The sequence below is a fragment of the Nannospalax galili genome, unplaced genomic scaffold (assembly GCF_000622305.1).
Source record: "Nannospalax galili isolate Female #2095 unplaced genomic scaffold, S.galili_v1.0 scaffold799, whole genome shotgun sequence".
NCBI lineage: Eukaryota > Metazoa > Chordata > Mammalia > Rodentia > Spalacidae > Nannospalax > Nannospalax galili.
In genome coordinates, this window is record NW_008343085.1 from 1,151,744 (window position 1) to 1,157,491 (window position 5,748).

Genomic DNA, 5,748 nt, shown 5'->3' on the forward strand with positions numbered 1-5,748 from the left:
TCTCTTCCATAATGGTCTCTTAGCCATGGGTGGGTGAAGTTTAATATAGGAGTCCTGTCCAAGGACCCACATTCCACAGACTCTTATTCTCTATGCTTTTTTTCTGTTTGTGGGCTTTTGGGTCCATTTCCCTGAAAGAGCATGAAGGAGCTTCATTGATGAGAGTTGAGAGATGCATTAGTATTTTCTTTTTAAAAAATATTTTATTTATCATTTTTAAATTTTATGTGTATGAGTGTATTGCCTGCATCTATGTGAGTGCACCCATGTTGTGTAATGCCGCGGAAGTCAGAGAGGGCTTTGGATTGCCCTGGAACTGGAGTTAAGGATAGTTTGTAGGCACCATGTGGTTTCTGGGAATCGAACCCGGGTCCTCTGCAAGAGCAGTCATTGCTCTTAACTGCTGAGCCATCTCTCCAGCCCCACACTGGTATTTTCTTTAACCCTCATTCCACTATGTTCTGTGAGGCTTGGATGTAGAGGTTCCATTGTAGATGTGTCACTTAGGGTTAGGTAATTCACAGAAAATTTCTGCATGTGACCCGTTGTGGAACTCTGTAATAGATGCTATCTGTAGCAAAAGAAACTTCTTTATGACAGAATGTATGAAATCCAGCAGAGGGGCTATGCGAGGGTTCCTATGGGGAAAGGGATATAAAGATAATTAAGATGTTGTATATGAAATACACAAAAATTTTTAAAAATACAAAAAAATGGAGCAAGGCACTAAACAAATAAATTCTCAAATGATGAAACACTAATGACTAAATATATACTTTAAAAATATTTAACATCTTTAGTCATCAGGGAAATGCAAAGTGAAATTACTTTGAGAGTTCATCCTACCCTACTCAGATTGGCTAAGGCCCACAAAACATATCATGACAAATGCTGACAAGAGTGTTGGGAAAGGGGACACTTAGTCACTGCTGGTGGGACTATAAACTGGGGAAGCCGCTATGCAAATCAGTGTGGAGATTCCTCAAAAAGCTAAAAATAGATCTCCCACATGATCCAGCCATACCACTCTTGGGCATATACCCAAATGAGTCTATATCTTATTACAGATACCTGTTCATCCATGTTCATTGCTGGCCTAACACAATAGACAGGAAACGGAAGCTGACTAATGGATAATTAAACCATGGTATAGTTACACAATATTACTCTTCTGTTAAGAAAATTAAATTATGAAATGAACAAGTAAATGAATAAACCTTGAAATAATTAGTGAGGTAATTATTATTAATGAAATAATCCTTAGTGAGGTAATTCAGACCAGGATGACAACCATTGTGTGTCCTCTTTTCATATAAGTGGATGCTAGCTTTCAGTCTTTAGATAGGTGTGTTTTAATTGGAAAATCCATAGAGATTAAGAAATTAATAAGGTGCTATGGTGTATTGTTCACTGGAGAGGAGTTAGAATGCAGCAATATAAATGGGATAGGGGAATAATAGACAGAGTGAGTTTAATGGGGTGGGGAAGGGGAGAGTAGGGCATAAGACAGACTACAAGAAGGGATAACTAACACTAAAATCTTTTTGAAAGATCCATGTGGAAACTTACCATGGAAGTTTCTCTCAATGTATACATATACAATATAAAAAGAATCTAAGGATAGTTGCCTATAAACCACTTATAAATATGAGAAAACTTGGGACCTCCTGAGAGATGAACATGAATTTTGATATTCACCCACCCCTGGTGTGGTCAGCATTCTCCAGAGTTTCTGATTTACTTGAAAGAGTCTGGAATTTGGAGAAGATGAGAGAGAGACAGAGAGACAGACAGACAGAGAGAGAGAGAGACACAGAGAGAGAAATAAGGAAAAGATGAAGGGATCTAAGTCCAGTGAACAGTTGCATTTACTGAGGCTCTAACATGCAAATTGTTCTTATTAGGGAATTTATTGAGTATGTGAAGGAAGACAGAGCTCAGGCAGTGTTGGCAGCATGTAGAATGTGTTGGATTTTGGAACACAGAATACAGGAACTAGAGGAGAGAAAGTAAGAAACCACCTCTGTTCTCAGGAAACAAGACTGTGTTTCTTTAGCACAGTGAGGGGCAGCAGCATTTCTGCAGGATGGAAGCTACTGCAAGGGACATAGGGGCTTGTCAGAGTCTTATATAGGGGCAGAAACTACAAGGGGAATTGGGGGGCACAGCTGCTGCAGGGGAGACGGGCTGCAGGAGACATTTGCTTTTGGCCATTCTTGTGGTTTCTCTTGGGACTTGTCCATGTGACCTGTCTGGACACTCAGGCAGGGGAAAAGAGGAAGTCCCTAGTAGAGAACTGAGTGGTCAGGGGACCATATGTTCCATGGTCAGGGGTCCTATGTTGTGCCACTTTCCTTCATTCGACCCTGAATATATAAAAAAAAGGAGTGGGGACACATTTCTCTCTCTGGCTACTTCCTGCTGTCTTGCAAGATTAGTGGGTAGGGGTTTTTGGGGTGGACTTGGTCTTAGGCGGTATTCTAGATAAAAGTGTTCACACATTCTTTAAAGGATCTTTGGAGACAATTGACTAAGTGGTACAATGGTTTACAACAATAGCGGGCTTGTTTCTCTTTGCTGTAGGTTAGCACTGCAGTGTTGAATTAGGCCAAGATTTGAAATGTTACATTTAAGTAGTATTTTGTTAATAACAAAATCATTAGTGAAAAATAAATGTCTAAAATAATATTTTATATAAACTTAAGCCTAATGTCTGGGAAGTACAATTCCTTAGACTCTAAAAGAAACACATTGATCATTTTAATTTTTGGTTATATTTTTCTCTTGGATATTTAAGAGCATACAGTAGGCCCAAATTAACCAAGGCTTTTTCAAGGTCAGTTGAGGATATGATCCTCAGGGATGACTCCAGCTTTTTTGGGGGGTGGGGGCTCTGGCCCGTTTAGCTTTCCTTTTACCAGTTCTGTCTATGTGAGGATAAGTCAGAAGGTCCTGCTTGACCACGGCTTTGCTTGGAAGCATGGAGGAAACTTTCCTCTGTATTGACCGTTCTCTTTGTAGACTGGACACTGGTTTGAGTCCCTCTAGTGGGGTCTCCATGACCTCCCTGAATGAGAGGATAGATGACTCATCACAGTTACAGGACATTTTGAGAGGTGCCCCATAGTCTCCTAGGACTTAGTCGACCTTGGAGCGTAAAGAACAAAAAATTGTCCTTTTAAGTCCCTTTGATCACATTAGTATGGACCCAAATACCAGACAGCTCACCTGGAACCCATAGCTATGAGTTACCTCTGAGGAATCAGGCCCCTTTGGTTTTTGTTGTTGTTTATTTGTTTGATTGATGGCAATCCAGGCATTGAATGAGAGGAATCATGCATATGATGCATCTGCTCTACTGTTCATCTAGAGCTCAAGACCTGAGAGATCTTTACAGATGTACTCATGCTGAAAAAGTGCAATTTGGAGTTCAAGGATTACGAACATGAATTTTCCTCATCATGCCCTAGAACTTTATTGAAGAGTATTGGGGTCTTCAAGATCTCCTACGTACTCCTCCATCAAGGTCAACACGCTCAGCAGACAACATCTATCATAGGAGGACTAGGAAGGCTAAGGTTAGCCAGGCTCCTTAACAGGAGGCAGCAGCCTCAGGTGGTGAGATGGGACCTGGGGTAGGAAAAGTCAAAAGAAGTGAGGGCAAAGCTTCAGGTAATCCCACCGGAAACACATACCCAAGACTTTATTTCTGCAGATTGCTGTCTGAGTGGGATAATGGAGGCCCTCTCATTGGTGCACGACCTAAGAAATATCATCACCTGTGTTCTACTGTGCTCTTCAGAACAGCCTGCAAAGTCCTTCTTGTTTCCTTTGTAGTTTGAACAAACACTGTGGCCTGGCAGTCAGGAAGCAGTTTTCAGTGTGTGGTGGCATGGAGCTGGACCAATGAATTTCTGAGATCCCACCACCTACCAGATGAGCCCCCAGACTCCAAGGGATTTGGAGCGGCACCAGTGATGGAGATGGTGCAGCTGTACGGCTCAGTGTTGACACCAGTATTGTGGGGAACTGGGTAAAAAATCAGCAGAGGACAACAGTTCCTGGGATACCTTGGTATAAACTCCCCACCTACCACAGCAGGGATGATCTTGAAGACCCAAGGGACATTCAAGGTCAACATGAAGGTCAATCACATACATATTCCCATGCCAATATGTTAACTCCACCCTTCTTAGTTCATCCCAGGGTATTCACATGCATCTCCAGACATCCCACCCGGATTAGCCTGTTTTTGTGCTCTTTGTACCCATGACTAAATGGCTAAAATAATGACAGCCAGCCATAGAAATAAGGTAATTGGTTCAGAGTAGTAAGTACTAGGCTTCCTATATCCTGTTGTCCCTTGTACTCCAAGCTACTAAGTTCTCCCAATCTTGTTAATAGCCAAACTCTCTTCACTCTTACTTCTCAGGTAGTGCACCAGGGTCTCTGAGTCTACCTGCTCACATCCAAAGAAGTCAGATGCCAACTGGAAAGGGACCAGATCCTCTTTAGAACTCCTGAACAAGAAATAATTTTTATCTGAATCGAACACAGAAAAGTATCAGAAGGTGAGAGTTGAGGCTTCAGGGACTGGGCAGGGATGGTTGAGGGTATCCACTGTAGAAACAACCTGAGAAGAGGGGGAGATAAGGGTGGGTAGCAAGGAAACCCCATTCTCCATGATGGCACTGTGGAAGAGTCCAATCCAGCCCAGAAATGATATTTTTTAACCAATATGTAGAAACCAAAGCTATGTGCACACATTTCTTCTCTTTTTACTTTTGTTTATTTATTTAAATTTTTTAAATAGAATTTTTGTTAATTTTGTTCAATGATATTTTGACCATATTCAGATCTGATCTCCTGTCTGTGCCCCTCTCATTGGCCACTTCCACCCAATTTCATACATTAAGGCCCCTTGAGCCAGTTTATGTTCCTAAATGCCCTTTGGGTTGGGTCTGTCCACTGGAGTTGTGTTAGCCAACTGAGCATCACACCCTTAAAGAAAATGGACTGTCCCATTCCCAGCAGCTGTCTGTTGCTAAGGTTGCGGTTATTACCTACTTCCTCACTTTTTTGTCTGTCCTGAGCTTTCATGGGTCTTGGGAATGCTGTCACCATTGCTCTGAGCTCATTTGTGTGACTTCCCAGCTGTCTGGAAAACTGTTTCCTTGTGGTCATCCACCATCTCAGGTTGCATGGCCTTTTTCCCAGCTCTTCTGTAATGATATCGGAGCCTTCAGTGGCAGAGGTTTGATACAGGAGCCCTATGAGGGACGAGCATTCTACAGTCTCTTCTTCTCTGCAGTTTGGCCAGCTGTGGCTTTCTGGGTTGATTACCATGTAAAGCTACTTAGGTGAGAGTTGAGAGATGCATCAATATTCTTTTCTTCTGTGTTCTGCTATGTTCCCGAGACTTAGATGCAGAGGTTGTATTGTAGATGTGTCACTGAAGGATGGGCTTCTCAGAGACATTTATTCTCTGAGTTTGACCAGTTGTGGAAGTACATAATAGTTTCCATCTCTTGCAAAAAGAAGCTTCTTTGATGAGTGATGAGAGGTACACTTGTGTGTAAAAATAAGGATATGTACTTCGAACATAGTAGGAAATTATGTTGGTCTAGTGATATGACAAAAGTAGGATTTTCCTCTAGAGACTATATGCCATCTCCAGCCATGTGTAGCTGGCTGTGTTTACAGTACCACACTTGAGTTCCCTCCCATTGAGTGGGCCTTAAGTCCAAT

The 5,748-nt window shown here is 41.9% G+C and overlaps 1 pseudogene; it reads right to left on the reverse strand.

The window, feature by feature from the left end:
• Positions 1-5,748, reverse strand: part of LOC103738934 — an 18,944-nt pseudogene that overhangs the window by 10,391 nt on the left and 2,805 nt on the right.